Source organism: Lepeophtheirus salmonis, chromosome 1 (genome assembly GCF_016086655.4).
Source record: "Lepeophtheirus salmonis chromosome 1, UVic_Lsal_1.4, whole genome shotgun sequence".
Classification (NCBI taxonomy): domain Eukaryota; kingdom Metazoa; phylum Arthropoda; class Copepoda; order Siphonostomatoida; family Caligidae; genus Lepeophtheirus; species Lepeophtheirus salmonis.
In genome coordinates, this window is record NC_052131.2 from 7,423,500 (window position 1) to 7,442,254 (window position 18,755).

The window sequence follows — 18,755 nt, forward strand, 5'->3', positions numbered from 1 at the left end:
TGAAAGAACAATTATCTCTACTTCTAAAAGATCCTTCACAGAGGAGATACACCTCATCGATGCAGTATGTTCACTTATAAAAAACGAGAAGTTCATCTAGATTTGTTCTCTTGTACCTCTGATGAGGATAAAAACACTGTGGCCAATGAAATTGATAGAGGTGGACTTACCCGTCCATCAGATCTCATGTTTCTAACTTGTTATGTTTTTCAAACTTTTTTAAATTTAAAACCCGGCAATATTCAATCAAATAACTTCATTTAAAAAGCTGAAAAAATATTTATATAAGTATTTTTACATATTTTTTGACATGATCCTTATGCTTCAGGCATTGCCAAGGCATAATTTGGTGAATCATACTTTTAACAAATATATTCCAAGTATAGTATGTAAAATTTTCAAATGTATGGCGAAAAATTTCATCACTGAGGTAATTTATAAAATTCATGAGAACAAGAAAATAATTGGGCATCAATATAATAAATCAGAAGAGGTAAAAAACTAAAAAGCGAGTAAGCAGAAAGCCTTTATTATCAGAATATCTTCAATACTCCAAATAGTATGTATTGTTTGTTAAACACAATAAAAATTAATCTTTTCTTATAAAAAAAAGTATTTCGAATCTGAAGCAAAAAGTATATTCATTTGAGTAAGTAAATATAATCTACATCAAGAGTAGGCAACTCTTCATCGAACAGGACGAATAATTATGTGGCTGAGAATAGGATAAGTGATTATAAAATCATGTACAAGAAGAGCCAGGTGATGGTGGCAGGTTAATGAGTTCTTGTAGCACACAACAAAGAAAGAGTCATCGTAGTATCGAGTATAGGATGAGTCATCATAATAACAAGAGTCTGCATGATACCAGGTCAATGATAAGTCCTCATAGTCCACAATTGAGAAAGAGATAGCGTATTATCAAGCCCAAGACTAATTATAATGGCGGTTGGTTCTTCAAATCCGGGTCTGAAAAAGAAGAGTGAGGGAAAGCTTACTAAATATAAAATAATATATGAATTTAACTAGTCAACTACATTAAATCTATCTAAGGCCTTTCATACGACTTCACGGTTTCAGATCTGTCGAGGTACTGGACTTACTGTCTATCAGAGGTTTAATCGATATCGATCATTCCAGTTCTAATTCCCTATGACCAAATTTCATAATCATTCCACTCAGTTTACAAAAACATGGAACTGCATATTTCTCTTCTCTTGTTTGTCTCCTAGTTCGGAGATGGACAACTGAAGCATCCATTTCTTATCTAAAAATTCATTGGTATTTATATATAAGTATGCCAGATATACATGTTTAATTTTTTATATCAGAATAAGCATATACAAAAGAACGAATTAAACCAAAATAATCGTGTCTAATTAATGACTTGACGAATTTAAAATACTTTTTTTATTTAATCTGTTTGTTTTATGTCACAAGAATAAAATAAAAACATAGCTATTAGTATAATTTAAGTTATTAATTTACATTTTTATACATAAATCCTTATTTCAATTCATAACTACTTTACAACAGGTGGAGGGGGGGACAAAGCTTGCAGAAGCATGAATAATTTACAAAAAACGTGATTTTTATGGAATTAAAAAAACAAAAACTCAAAACCGATCCATCACAAGCAATAGTAGTCTACTTACGCCGGTAAACAGATTGACAGCTCCTCATGGGGGCAGCTTTGAAGTAATACAAATTTTGATGAGAAGTGCGTCACCACACCTCACATCCAAATCATAATTCTTTCTTTGTTGAAGAATTATTGGTTCTTCGTGGGTGTATGGACCCTCGAGTTATTTTTTTTTTTTTTTTTACAAATTGCATTTAAATACCTATGAAATGCTACACCTGTCTCCGTAGCAGGATATATTTATATTTAAAGTGAATTCTTACATTAAAATTATATAATGGAATATTTTCTGCTATTTATTTTAGTTTACAAAAAAAAATAACAATTTGAAGTATAAATAATTATATAACCACAACTATCAGTCCGTGCAATAAGTAATAGATGAGAAACATATTTTTCCTTTTATTTATGTTGTTGATTTTTAGTTTATCCGCTCTTTCCCTTGAATCCCTATAGTTTCACCAACATATATTTTCCTATATTATCAAATAAAAAATTAGTTAATTATTTATACTCTATTAAAGCAGTACCTACTAATTTTATCATTTACTTAAGTGTACCACATAAACTACATTGTAAATCAGCAGAAACTGTAGCTTAGTAAAAATAAAGCATACAATAACCTAGTAGGTTAGATATTAGGAAGCTATTCATTCCATATATGTGGCCCCTCAACACAAAAGGATGGTATAATTAATTTTCTCAAAATTGGGTGCGGGCTATATTTTTACTTTTCGACAAATTATCGTCAGTTTCATTTAAACATTAGAATATCAGATATTAGTATCTTATATCAAATATAGTTAAAATTATTGGGTATTTTAACATATCTCACAAATTGGAATATAAAGCCAATAATTAACTTATATATTTTTATGAAATGTGGGGATATATATATATGGTTTTAGACCTATTGAGCAAAAGCATTTGGACCAAAGTACAATTTACCAAACCGACATTTGTTCAAAAAATTATATTTATTAAAGTTTTATTTGGAAGGAAAACAAAATAATAACATTTCTTTATATTTGAAATGTAAGTTCCAAACTAGATAAATAAAAAAGATTTATGAATGTTTGAGCAAATAAAAAATCATTTAATATACAATAATGTGAAAAGAAATATAAAGGACCTGATATCCTGATATAACCTGATATTTATTTAAAATAAATATTCAATTTAGAAATAATTGAAGTTGAAGTATAAAGTTCATATTACAAAAGAACAATACGAATACAAATGATCATATGTACTATCATTTCAAATTGAGATGAAATATACAACTGTGAAAATCAATATATTTTATATTATTTTGTCTAATATAGTCCACCCACAATAAGTATTTTGATAAGAAATTTATTATACACGCCAGGTAGTGCCACCAGCCTAAGGCATAAAGTGATAATAAGTAAAAAATACTCATACTTCAGAGTGACTATATCCAATACTGTCAACCATTTTCTTTATTTAATTATGTCACCATCAGCTGTTACTATAATAGTAATCCTTTAACAGAAAGGGACTAAGGAGTGATACTTATAATTTGGATCCATTTCGGTCAAGTTCAGTCGACAACTACTTCATTGACTCCAAACTTCCATCATGTTATCAGGGGCGTCAAAGGGGTCGATTTTTTTTTCCAAAAAAATCCAAAAACCAATATATAAAAATATAGTCATACGGATGCCTCTAGTTATACACATGCATTTAACTAAACATAAAGATATATGCAAAAGATTAGCATGTGGGCCATGGAGTGGCCATTTTGACTTCTCTCAGTAATTAATATTCCTAGCATGGCCACTCAAATTGGCATTGAAATCTCAATGGGAATATATATCTAGCACACATTAAAGTTGTGACCTTGAGTCATATGTCGAACTCAAAATGAACAATATTTAGCTTAATTAAAAAATAGTAATTGTTTGCTTATAGCTGATATTTCATAAATTCTAAGTAGCAACGTAATTTTAAAATCACTTCCCCAAAACCTCAGAATTTTAAATTGTAAAGTATTTAATTCTTTTGTTTCCACTATGTATAAGAATTTTCTAAATGAATAATTTACTTCCATGTTTACTAGACATCTCACTCAACATGTGGAATACATATATTTATTTCATTATCATTAAGAGTAAAACAAATGTATTTCTCAAAGCAAATAGATGATATGTAAATCAAATTATTCGATCCTTGATATTTATGTTAAAGAGAAGGAAAATAAAAGTTCATGTTTTCATTTTCACCTTCGTTTTTACATTTTTTCCGACACCTTTATAAGAAAAAGTTCAAATATTTCTCATGAATATTTAAACTTAAGTAGTATATACACATTACACAATAGACTGTCTCGGGTTTGGCTTGATTCTTTGCTCCATATAAAAAAATACTAAACCATCAACTATACAGTCTAATATATATATTTATACCAATGTTTTTAATCTTAATGTTCGTTTTTATAAGGTAAAAATATAGAGCAATAATGGCGATATGGACTTTAGAAATGTGAGAGAAATTATCTAAATGCAAGGTTATTAGTACAATCAAATAAAAAAAGATTGAAGAGTGATTTTTTTTGAAAGATCAAGGGAAAGTTGACAGAAAAAATCAAGGTCCAAATTTACGTGAACATGTGAAGTACTATTATTAAAATAAACCTGATTGCCTTTTATTTTTCTTGTATTTCCTCTATTTATATAAGTAGATATGTTTCCCGTCAACACAAAAACTAGCTACAGTAATAAATCCAACCAGGTGGCTCTATAAAAAATCTAGTCTTTTCAATAAAGAATTACGATAACGACATTGTTTAATAAGCTTAGATTCTACTTTTATTAGAACTAAATGAAGAATAATGGCAAAATATGCAAGAGTTTACTGAAATTTAACTAAACTAACTCAAATGGTAAATTAAGATACTTTATTAACATTTCATTGTTGCCTTGTAGATAGTGTTTTAAAATTTAGGATGGTTTATAAAGACCGAAAAGAGAGATGAGAAGGTACTGAACTGGACAAGATATGGGATCGGACGGATTTTAAGTTACATATTGATACTGGACTAATTTTAAGTTGCATATAAAGGACGAATACAATCTTATAAACAACACATATTTTAAAGTATTATTTCTCTGGTTATACCATGTCCTGAAAATGTATTCCTTTAGAGCTAAATTTATTCATTAAAAAATAAATGCAAATATAACTTTTTTTATTAAATTTTTGTCATTTTCATTTATTGAAAAGTGCAATATAAAATTATTTATTACCAGTAAAAAAATGCATTAATGTTTATTTATATTCGTCATGATTAAATCCGTAAAAAATAAAATTTGATGAATCAATTTAAAATATCATGGTGTTGATTCGAAAAATACATCTTGCTCCACCATAAAAAAGCTGTACTTTAAAAAAATCAATATTTCCCTTATTTTGGATTTCGTCATTTTCAAAAATATAAAAGAATGATTTGATAAATATACTCATCAAATATTAAATAATTGCATTTTCACTTCAGTCCAGCCAGGAATAAGGGTGTTCTCTTTTTGGTTGCTTTGGGTCTTTTTGGATACCCGGTGGGATCAATGATAGTCTTGGCACTGTTTCCTACTCTAGGTAATTCAACAATAGTCGCACTTTTCGTTGCTTCCTAAATTGTTGTTCATATTTTTGGATCAAAATTGTAACTAAATTCCAGCTAAGACTCTTAATCTCTCATACATGCCTGTCAACTTTACTGCAATGCCCTCTTTATTCATCGAGATGAAGCCAAACTTTGTAAGGATTTATCTGTTAGTCTTTGTAAATATAATATGTTTATTAACTTCAATTTCCTAGTTCAAATTAAAGACATTTTGATATTAAAATGTCTACTTATTTTGGATCCTTACAACTACATCCGACCAGTTAGAATCTTAAAAAGCTACGTACCACAATATTACAAAAAATTTATAGTAATACATTCATACTAATGACCTTAAATGCATAATACTTATCAAATATATATGACCAACACCATTTTTAGGTACAAATTCATATTTTTATAAATTAAAAAAAAAAAAAGTCAGTAACCTAAATTATATACTTGCACAAAATTGCAACTTGTACACATCATATTCCGACGTATAATTATACCCATAGGATAACACTATGCCAAAAAATTGATGTCCTACCTTTTTCAAACACACATAAATGAAAGTAAATTCAGCATTGTCACATGATTTTATTTCCTTATATATATCTCCTTAAGTTTTATACACTTTTTAATGTGTTCGGGTATTCAAGCAATTAAATTATCCATGGTATTATCTGAAATTTGCAACCAGGCCAATTTTACATTCTGGACGATGGTTTCTTCAGTGATTGCAGGCGGTAATTTATTGATCATATTTTGGACTGTGGTTTATAGATTTTCTATTGGAGATAAGTCAGGACAAAATGAGTCAAAGTTGTCCTGCAGCCATACTTGAGATGTTTTATAGGCTCCGTTGCATCGCAGTGGTGAGACACTTCTTGAAGATGGTCTCCACATTGTATGAAGATGTCACAGTTTGTCCTCGAGATATAAAATGAATCACCCTAAGAGCCCAGTAGCTCACAAGATTTTCCAGGGAAACTTCACATTCGGAGTTGGCACAACATATTGTTTCTTGCAAGCCCAAATGTGATCAGTTTGACGATTGGGATGGTGAAACAATTCAAAGGTGAACTTGTCAGAGAAACTTACTCTTCTCCAGACATTTACCAAGCAATTTTTTCTCTCATGACAAGAAATAAGTCGTTTTTTCTTTTAAATTTATGTTCGTTTCGGCTGCATTTGAAGCTTGTACGGCAAGACCTTCATCTTCCTAAGGCCCTGTTATGGGTACTAAAGGAGTGCTTCATCACCATTCTGTGAGATCATATGTTTTTAATAGGCTTGTGTAAATTTCAATCAAGAAAAAAATGCATATATATTGATTCCTTACCTTAAATTTGGGTCGATACAGATATTACGGAGTCTCTAAGTCCACTTGTTTTTGTTTTTATTTTTTCCCCGTTTCATTTTTGTACTACTTTTTATAGAAGCAGCAAATTAAAAAAGAGGGCATTCATTTCTTGACATATTGTATACATATTTAAACTTAAAAGTGTATAAGTATACAATTTATACACCTTCACTTTAGATATTAAAAAATATGTAGATATATTTTAATATATAAAGTGAATTTGTAATTACAATTGTCTATTAATTTAAAGAGTTTTATAAGTGCCAAAATCAATTTTGAAAAAATATTCAAAATGAGCTCTTTGTGCAAAAAACAATGCATTAAAATACAGACATATCATAATTTTGTCCAAATATATAAAGTGTATCTAAAATGCTTTGTGTTACTGCTTATTTGTAATTTTTTAATATATTATTACATATCAATCATTTGTCCTAATAATTGTGTTTCCACAATGTATTACTTACGAAAATATTTTGTAAAGGCTTTTACAATCAATAATTTTATTCAATGGTAAGGAGAAAACAATTAAAATGATGATATTATACGTAGATGAGACTCGGGACAATTGCAGAACGGGATGATTGCAACTTTTTCTTTTTCTCAAACATCATAACGGGTATAATTATAAAATTAACAGCAAATTTGTATATTAATAAGTGTAGTAAACAGAAAGACATCTATTGTCCCAATAGATGTCTTTATTAGTTGCTATCTTACTTTATATAACTTCAATGGGTTTACACTATATGGTGTTAGAAAGATACGATTTCTTACTAAAAAACTTTTTACACGGTTTCGTGATTGTTTGACTCAGTATTGTCTGATGGACATCAACAAAGAGAAGAAAAAAACATATTTGTAGGTTTTTCAACGATAAAGGAAAAAATGCCAGCCAGGTGGCTGAAAATGTGAAAAGAGTTTATGATCTGGACATTGTAACAGCTAATCACGTGCATTTGTTGTTTCTTTGGTTCTGTTCCGGAAATTTTGATGTCAAACATGTACCACGCTCTCGAAGGTCAATTGTCGAACATGTGGATAAGATAATAAAAATTGTCGAGTCCGATCGTTAAGTAAGCACTGCTTTACAATGAATTTATTTTTACTACACCAATAATAATACAGATTATTATGAGAAGATTATAAATAATTTTTGTCGTATTATTTTTAGATGTTGGATAAAAACTTTTTTTGACAGGGAAAAGGTAGTTTTTTTAAGAATCATTATTCCTGCTCTCATTGTTTTATTGATCTTCTTGTAACTGATAACATTTGAATTATTGATTTTATTTTTGATAAAATGTTGATATAACTTCATGAAAATTCAAAATCGACTTTGTGAAGAGAAATTTGAGTTGTAGGTAGATTTAAAACAAAGGCAACAGTTGTAGCAAGTGCCTCAATTTTCCTCCGTGTCTATATTATTCTTTATTATTTTAAACAACTAAACATCACACGCGGAATATTTTTGAGAATAGAGCAGGCCCTGAAGAGATTTTTGGAATTAAATTTCGTCAATCTTTAATAAAAATGGTATTATCTGTATCTTAATCTAATATAGTAAACTCTAATTTAATAATTGAACATCATAAAAAGTATATTTATATATTCATCAAAATATATTATTTCGACGAATTTTCCTAAAATTTTTTTTTTACTTTTACAACAGTCCCTGACTACTTGGCCAGTTACAACATCTGACAAGTCGTATTCAAATGCAATTTTTGGGAAAACTATTGACTCATATAACCTTTGAATGGATTCAAAATAATAGCAAACATATAAATGTATGTTATTTGAAAGTTTGGTGACTCTAAGTTAAACAGTGAGTATTTGAGTTAAAAACAAAAACTGTCCTATCTGTTTCTGTTCTCCTATTTTCTTTTTTCAACCTACTTAATATTGTATATTTTGAAATTTCGGCTCTTTGTAAATCATCATTCATACATATTGATTTAAAGAACTTTTTATGCATTGTAACATTGATTAAAAACATTTGAGTTCATTTCATAGGTCCAATCAAAAAACCGTAAAATAAAATCAATTAAAATTACGTTCTATAGGTTTACAATTTGAATTATTATTGATTGATTTGTATTAAACGTCATAAATTGATACAAACTTATACTAACTTTGTTAACAAAAATATACATATAACAGGGCTTTCAAAATCACTAGCTTGACGTTCCTGTATCTAGGTACTTGCATTTTGCTAAATGTACTACCTTATACATATTAATAGGCTGTGGAAAAAGCAATTTAATATATTTCAATTTATTTTAATGCTTTATAAGAAGTATTACAATCCTCCGGTTTATCCCAAGTATGCCCAGTTCTATTGGACAGCTTATTGCCAACGAGAACCCAACTTCATAATGCCCTTCTCCTAGATGTTCTTGTCCCTAACTGCAAAAAACTCGGATAACCACATTTTTAAAGTTTCTATTGAGTCCAAATTCGTAACTCCAAACGCGTTAGTCATAGACAGAAATAGGTGAAAGCTACCAGGTATAAGTGTAGGGTGGATGCATAAGAACTTCCCATACGAGCTTCCCGATTTTCTAGCGCGTCATCAAAGATGTGTTTGGCCTGGTGTTGTCTATATGATGTCTTGTTTTCTCCTATTCACTAATTCTACCCGCTATTTTTCGATCAACAGCTGTAAAACGGTCCTTTTATTCCCAGTCGAAGGCAGAATTGAGCAGGGAAAAAATTGTTTAAAGACTATAGTGTAACATGAAAAGAAAGAGTATAGGCTCCGTATACATAGTCAACTTTCTGGGTTGTTTTCGATAAAGGCAGGCATTAAATGTCAATTTTACTGTAAATTGCACAAAAATTTAATCATATAACTCAACAAAAAGATCTTTATTTATTTATGTCTTTCAAGAGCACAAGCACAAATGATTAATTTATATTTAGAAATTGTCACTTAAAAAATTAAATTAATAACATTCTTAAAATTGTCAAATCTCGCTCGTGTTAAGGTCATACTTTATACAACTCTGAAGATACCCGATAATTTGGATGGCTGAGAATGGGAGGAGACAACACCATACTTTTGTGTGATGCGTGGGCACCCATGCACTCGCTGCCTCTCCCATTCTCGTGCTTGAACACTATCTCTCTCGTCTGTTATTTGTATACTAGAATCTTCTAGTTTATCTCTAAAAATCCTCTTACTAGTTCTTAGTCTGTGTTAATAAAAGTTTCAAATGTATATTTGTGTTAAATGTGGTATCACATGTATTAAAGCATTAAAAAAAAGCACACTTCATTTTATTTTGGGCAATTAAAAGTTGTGGTGTGCTAGCAACTAGGAATTTTGAAATAACTTTGGTTCAACTATTGCAATTATCTATTCATAATCTTTTTTTCTTAAAATATATAGAGAATTAATTATTGCTTGGCATAATAACATGAAAGGTTTTTTTTTTTCATTCAAGACAACAAAATTACTGGAGGCTATGATTTAATAAAGGTATTTTTAATGATTAATGCTTTTTAGGTTTATTATAGCTTCTTTTGAATTTCCTATTAGTTATTACTCTGTAACCTGGATAAATAAAAGTACTTTTATTACAGGGTGTAACAGAAAAAAAATGACAAATATCGTATTCATTTTTGCGTTGTTTATGAGATTTTTTTATGAAACTTCAATTTCATTAACTAAAAATTAACATAAAATCAGATATTGCGTAAAAAAATTTGTCAGATCAAAGATGTTCCAAAACAACAACAAAAGAATCTATATTGAAATACTTTTCAATGCGGGAATTAAGAGAATGGAATCCGAGGAAGACACAGATATGCATCCTGGTTCTGGAAGTAAGCCAAATGGTAGCCCCATTTTGGGATTGAGTCTGTAAAGGCTTCTCTAACGGAGAGTATTGGCTTATCTAGATAACTTAAATGTTTTAAAAAGACAATCAATAGAACGATAATAAAAAATGGTGAAAGTTCTTGCAGCAGAATGGTGCCCCAGCTTAAAACTCAAAAGTGGGCAAAAAGTTATGTTCCTTTTAAAAGTATAAGAAAATAGAAAAAAAACCTAATGTGTCGCCTACTGCCCGGATCCCAACTCTCTGGAAGACGAAGACAAATAAGTATATTGGGGAGTGAGTGGCCTTCAAAGTTATTAATAAACTACAATGCTATAATAACTATAATACAATATGACAATGTTTATCCCAAGAGGGGGTTTTCTCGACCAGCTCTAAAAGAGTATTTGGGAGGTATACCTATTCAAAAATATGTTGTTGTTTTTTTTAAATCTTGAAATGTGTCTACATTTTTTTTCAAAAATTATTTTTTTAGGGCTAATCGTGCATTTCCATGTCTCTAATATATCTTGTGATGCAGGGACTTGGCATTCCCCTGTTGAACTGCTAATCACTGACACTCCCAACAGTTTTCCGTCTGGATATCTCTATGGTCCAGACACAAGAACTGCTAAAAACTTTGTGTTGGATTTATGAAAATCTTTCAACATTTTCCCATCCCAGTGTAGTGCAGCATATGGATAAGGATCTCCAATTAATGATGACATGTATTTAATTTTAAATCTGAAGATCATCCTGTTGCAACAAATAGTGTATGTAGATACACCAAAATGATCCAAGTCAGCCCTGCCAGATTTTAAACTGGCGCAATCAATGGTTGTGAATGTGTTGTCAGATAGTACGAAATATACAAGAGAATTGCATATTATTACGGTTTGAGTTTTAAATACGTTTTAAAATGATTTAAAAGCTATATAGTTCTGATTTTTAAATTGGTATTAGAAAAATTATCCGGAGATAAGAAATTGAGGTAAGTCTATAATTCTTCTAATATGTATATATATTATTTTTTCCCCTAAAAAATAGGTAAATTTAAGAGACAATAACTTTGATTGGAGGTTGTATACATTTATAGTTCTGCCATGGGCGCTTTAACTTCTTCTCCTTGCCTTCTCCGTACTACATAAAATGAATCTGATATTTACAATATAATACAAAAAGTATCGTCATATGTTTATATATTTTTTTATTCGTATTCCCAATAGATGTAAAACATACATAATATGTAGACACAGATATTATTTGTCCATACCTTTTCATTGTGATTCTGTAGGACTGCCTATATTTTTTCCAATAAAAATATTCATCCTTTATTTTCCCTGTTTCTTTTGTTCTCCTCTCATATATTTTAGAGAAAGGTACAGAAGGGCTTTATTCCTTCACTTCTCTGTATTGTATACATGTATTATAATCAAGATATGCATTGTTTTTTGGTAGTTGCTACTCTTCAAAGGTAGATAAAGGATAAATAGATTCCATATTTCATGGTGACAGGAATAATATTTTTACAGATTTTTTGAGTGCATACAAAATATATTTATTTTTGTACAATAGTGTTGCACAGCACCCCTGTACTACTCTAGTAATGCATTTACAACGGTTCTCTACTAAACGGAATCAAAACTTGCAGTTCCACTAGAAATTGCGAAGTTACCCCACCGATAACGTAGACTTCTTTGCAATAAAAACTGTCCTTTATAATAAAAACAGGAATTAAAACTTCATTTTCTTAAAAAAGTCATGCAACTTCTGAGCAAACCACCACCCAAAAAATAATCATGCTGTAAGTGAATGTCAATTGTCATTGACGACTTTTGTGTAGTCCAAAAAAGTATAGAAAAGTAAGGATACCTATATTGGTACCGGAACCTGCACAAAAAGATGGAGATCGTGAGAGCACTAATATTAATGATATTCACCAAGCAATGCATGTATGTCTGTCCACATATAATTTTGGGTGTGCAGCTAATATCTTAGAACTGCGTAATTAATTTGTCTAAGACATAACAATGTAGCAATGAGCGTGTGTAGCTAAATCTCTGCCCGCTATATTAAAAAAACAAAAACAAAGGAGATTACATTTCTATATCATTAGAGCAATGTGAGTCAACCTTTTGACTGTTTCTCGACCCCTAATAACTCTAATAATTCAGAATACTCACGCAATAGTACAATAATAAGAAGAAAAGTGGCATGGGTTGACAAATTATTAAAGTTTCAGAGGATGTCCACCATTTTGATTATTACTTTAAATATATGGCAATGCAAAGGAAACCGAAAACTTTCCTTTACAAAAAGTCATCAAATTTATGAGCAAACCCAGCCCTACAATAAATGTATATTAGTTGCTATTCACAAGATTCTTGATTTATGTTTTTACGCCAAAAAGTAGGTACCAATATAGGTACTGACCTATATTGGTACTGGACTTGAAAGTAAATATTAGCATCTTGACAGCACTAATGTACAATAATTAAGAAAAAATACCACATCTATCATGCGTGTACACTGTACACGTATATAAGTTTATAATTTTGGACAGGCCAAAAGACTATTTATTTCTAAAAACATCGTGTTTTTATCATATTTCAATCACAACTATTTCTACTTTTAAAATAAAGAGTCGTTGCCATTTTGTTTTCTGCTTGTAGGAGTTAAAATAACATGATAAATAATTTTTTGTAAGCACAAAAATTGATAATGTACTCGTAGCATTTTCTTTCCACCAAATAAGAAACATTTTTGTCCATAAAACCTTTTTATATTCAAACAGAGAGTTGTTAAAATTTGAAAATTATAGTATAAAAAGATCTTGGAAACAAGTAACGTGTAAATGCATAATAGTTGGGGCTATTTACTTTAATATGGATAGAATTTTGATATGTTGACAGAATCTTAAAGCCTCAGGGGATGTCCAGCACTGCATGATAGTTATTACTCTTTCGACATATGAGTTTTGTTATATAATTGCATACACATATGAAGAATACAAGGTATGCAAAATATACACACATATTTTTAAACCATATTGTTAGATTTTGATTATATGTATTTTCCCATAAAAAACCCCATAAAGTTGTCATTTTATGTTATAACAGTAATGATTGCATAAAAATGTCTCTCTCATAAATAGAGACAATATATTTTTTTATCTTAGCAGCAAAGTTATAATTTTCTTTAAATGGTCATTAAATTAATGGCGTTACTTTTGACGTAATTTTTTTTTAATTATTATGTGGCTAAATATAAAGTTCAAATGTACACAGTTGTATTACTCGTAACTATATGGCAACCCAAAAAAAATAATAGCATCAAAATGAAGTTATATATTAACAATTGGTACTATCAATCTCTGACATTTTGCATATACAGTTATTTTTAAATGTTTAAGACCACCTCTGATATTTCACCTAATTCAATAATAATTTTATTCTTTACGTGTATGAACGCGTATTATGAAAGTATAGTGCGTTTCATGTTCCATTGGGTTTAACAAGTGTTTTTTTTATCAACTTGTTGCCGAATTACGCTTGCAGCAGAAGGATGTGGCTTTAGAAAACTGTTTAAAGTAAGTTATTTGATTAAACTATCAAAAAATACGAAATAGAACAAAGGTGCGCCATTTAAAAAAGTTTTATATTTTTAAATTGGATCCTGGCACTAAATTACCATATACTACCTAACTTAATTTTTGGGAGGATTGTAATTAATACGTCCACGAGAGATAACTCCATGATAGATTTGAATGTTTAAAGACTTTTTGCTAATTTCTTCTAGAAAATTCAGACCAATTTTGTTTCGAAAAGGGTGCAAAGTAAGTGTCAGCACTATTTTTCTTTTTTTGAAGGTACTAGTGGGAAATCTTGAAACAGTCTCTTTTGATGAGAAGTATTTTTCAAGGATTCACACGCTTTATTCGATGAAAAGGCTTTATGCCCTGACAAGGAGTTAAGGAGTTATCTTTCAACATAAAGGTTGTCTTGCTTCACAAAGCGGTGCATGGTGATGTGGCTGCTTTCAAATTCATAGTCAAGGCCATTGATTATTACTTTACCTCTTTTGCCTTCAAAGGTGCCTAGAATTGTCTCAATCAATTGTTTTGGCCTTGATCTGGACCTTGCAGTAGCTTTTGGCGTGCCTCCCCCAGTACATGGTAGAGAGGTTACAGTCCAACACTTAAGAGATCTCTGATGGTGATTTTCCACACGCAGATAGCTCCAGAATTGAAGCTCTGCGTTGCTCCATGTCTTTATTATGATGTAATTATTTCTTAATTGAATTTGCTTCATTTTTGTTTGAAGTTTCTTCAGAAAATTGTTTAAATTAAGTTATTTGATTAAAACATCAAAAAATAAGAAATAAAACAAAGGTGAGCCATATAAAAAAGGGTTACATCTTAGACAGAGGATCCTGTCACTAAATTAAAATATACTACCCTTTTTAATTTTTCGGATAAATGTAATTAATTAGTTTTATTATAAAAAACAGCGGTTGCGTCCAGTTCAGTCTCTGTCCGGTCCAGTTAAGTCCTGCATATCAGTCCTAAAAATTATGAAGTTCGGTCCTTGATGATGTCACTCAACTTTATTTCTTCAATTTTAATCAGTTCTAGTACTGATAGTCCGAAGTAAATACAAACTTAAGGAGTGACAAGACCCAATAAATAAGGACTGACAATACAATTGGACAGTAATCCATATATATAAAATATGGATTTTATGTTCAGGTAGATAAACAGACGACCTATATACTTGTTCTAGGATCTCAGGAATAAATAATGGAAGGTTAAGTTTAAAAGTAAAAACATTAAGTTTGGACTTGTATATATTTAAGGGAAAAAAAATCCTTTATTACATTAGTTTTTGTAATAATTAGCTAATGAGATATATCAACCCCGAAAAAAGGATTTAATGTTTTTCATTAATGTACAAATAATTTGAGATGTAATACATAGTTCCATGACATGATATACAATGTATTTAGATTTTTATACATCAGTACAACGTTAAAAGGTTGTTTGATGAATTTGTATTTCATGTTATTTAAGAAAATAGAAAAGAAAATTACTAATCTATATGTGATATCAATTTATTCATATAATGATTTTGAAATATGTATTATGGTGTGTTGGGACTCGGTTTGAGACCAATTTTTTTCTTGTTCGGCCTTAAGCAATTTTTTTATCATTCTTTCGACCCCGAACGAAATTCAAACAAAATTTTCTTTCCTAAAAAAACTATTATTTTCCTAGAACTTATTTTCTAACCGATTTTTTACTACAAAACCAGACCAAACCAGTTGCAGACCAGAGTGGGAACAACTTAGTTAAGATTTAAATGTTCTATGATTTCCAGACCAACGCCCAACACCAGCTTAATATTGAGCCTCTGCAAAAATACCACACGTTGTGTATTCAAAGCAACGCATATTAACATTATAATAGTATAATAAGTGTTAACAAGTTTTTTATTTATGGAGTTACATGATAATAAGATTCATTGAAATATATTTTCTATCGACTGAAACTGAACCTAAACGAGAACTTGCTGTTGAATTGTCCTTTTGCGAGAATTTTCCCATAGATATCAGTAGGGATTTGTCAATTAAGCGAATATTGGTTAATTGGATTGATTAACAGCTTTAAATAGTGCAGGAAAATAATAAAATACTTGTAGTGTTCCAAAAACGCTATCTGTTGCGTCTTGACGAGGGAAAGACACAAGCTTATTTATAATAGGAGAGATCCAGGATGACCGGGAGAGATGAGAGGAAGAATGACGTGGAGGAATGAAACTACACACTGTTTATACGCTCATGTGTCTTCTAACTATACTCTAATATATTTACAAAAGACGACACTATTTATAATACGTAAAACTCAGTACTTATAATACATAGACGAATATACAAGAAGATAAAAACCAGAAAGGACATATTAAATACATAACACTATCTAAATAGGAGAAAGGGGTAATAAAATAGACAATTGGATTGGGGGTACAATCATGTATTAAGTTATATTTTACACAGGGATTACTATTGAAAATGATGTACACACACTATGATATTAAAATATATATACAAGTTGACACTTGCTAAGAAAGTAGATTCGTTGACTATGGTTAAAACTAATCCCTACGTCATATTGATAAAATTAAATAAAGGATGAAGATACATAACAATACTATTTGTACACGACATATATGTATATGTACAATATTGGTTATTTAAAAAAAAGACAAAAATATTCATGCCAATTATAGAAAAAATAATTATCATCAAATAATGCAAAAATTTAATTTGTTTATCCATTGAATATATAATGAAATTATCAATAATGCATTATACTTTTTAAAATTACAGTAAATTCTCCTTTTATAAATGTTTAATCACATTCGAAACAACAAACCTAGTGGCAATATGAAGACCACGTGATTAATATTTGTACAAAGTGGTCTTCTTGGCGCCACTTTATTTGTTTACAAAGAGTTGACTAATTGTTGACTAACACTCCATACCAAAATACACAGCACCAATAAATTCATCCTTTTGACTGAACTCACAAGGTAAACTGAAAAAGAAGTAAAAAGGGCAAATGAAAAAAAAAATGATAGAGTGACGTCCTTGATTGTATTATAATAAGCGGCATCTTGTGTTCGGAAAAAATATCAATACGACTAAGAATCTACTCGAACTAACAAGGGTTTTTCGATAGTTGGTTTTTAAAGCTTTCATCTCATTTTTGATATGAAACTTATACGATAGGGGGTGTGGAAAACTAAAAATTTTAAAATGGAATATTGCTAGTTATATTTTAATGTTAACTAGAGTAGGTTTCCCTGGCATTAAAATAAGAAATTCAAATTTAATTCTGAACTTTTTGGCTTCCAAAAAAAAAAATAAAGATTTTTTCTCGATGCCTGTTGTTATTTACCTTTGCATAATTTTTTTTAAAAATAAGGTAGAATAGGTCTGCCCTCTGTTGCCCAAACATTAATAAATTAAGATTAATTCTGAACTTTTCTGCTTTATATGAAAGAAAAACTAATTAATTATTATTGATGCATGTTTTTTAAAAGGAGGATTTAAGGGTTAAAGAATAAAAATATTCAAGTCGAACTGTCATTTGCTCATCTTTCATGTTATTATCAAGTTATCAAAAATCCATTGTCTTTTGTCCTCTTTTTTCTTTCTTTTTCTCTCTAAAACTTATAATGTCTTTTTGAAAATGTTTGCATAAATACATACCAACATGCAGCAAGGAAATTTCTTTGAATTTTAAGTTCTTTATTTTTTGTGCTATATAAAATAGTTCTTTGTTAATCTTCTTCTTTTTTTTTTGTAGAAAAATGCGTTTTAAAGCCAGCTATGGTCTTGACGACTAAAAAAATTGTTACCAGAACCGTTTTTGGACCCTTAAAAAGCTACATAGCAAATTTCAGCAAAATCCATTCATTGGTTTGGGTGTGACCAACACACGCACCCACACAGAGACATTCGCAATTAATATATTGATTTTTAAAGGAATGGGTAAGCATTTATAGCTGCCGATACGGGATGGAAGTATAAATGTCTGCTTTTATTTTTATTATACCTCATTTTTAAGCGTATATCGTATGGTAAGTCGAAAAATTCAAGTTCTAGGGCTGTTTTAACGGTGAGTGAGATCTAAAATAGAAATACATTGCGGCGTCCCTATATTAACGTGAAAATGTAAGGGGATGGGATAAGTACCCCCTTTGTAAACCAACATTATGAGTTGTTATTGTTTTTAAAATATTGCTAAAGTAATACGAAAATTACTAAATGAAATTAGAAAATATTCATATTTAGATATTTTGTACATAATATCTTTATTAGTCTCAATTCTGCTTGTTACTTAAATATAAAATAATTTATAGGAAGTGACTTATTGATATGATAAGCAAGAATCCATAAGTAATAACTAATCTTGTTGTTTCGAATATTTTTCCACATAATAAAAGTCAACATTTTAGCAAAAATAAAACATAAAAAATGTAATGCAGCGTCAGCATCCTAAAAAATTATTTTTTAGAGCTGAAACTTTACATGCTGTTTTTCAGGAGTAAATATCTACTGTTATCACTAATTATTTATCAATTTCCAAAAAAGTGGGCTTATCCCCTTTAAAATAGCACAATCTTCTTAAATTATTAACAACTTGTATACACATATTTTACAAGCTACAACCAAAAACTGATTGGAGAAATATTAAATAAATAATTTAGATCACTTGTGATTAAATAATACAATAATTGA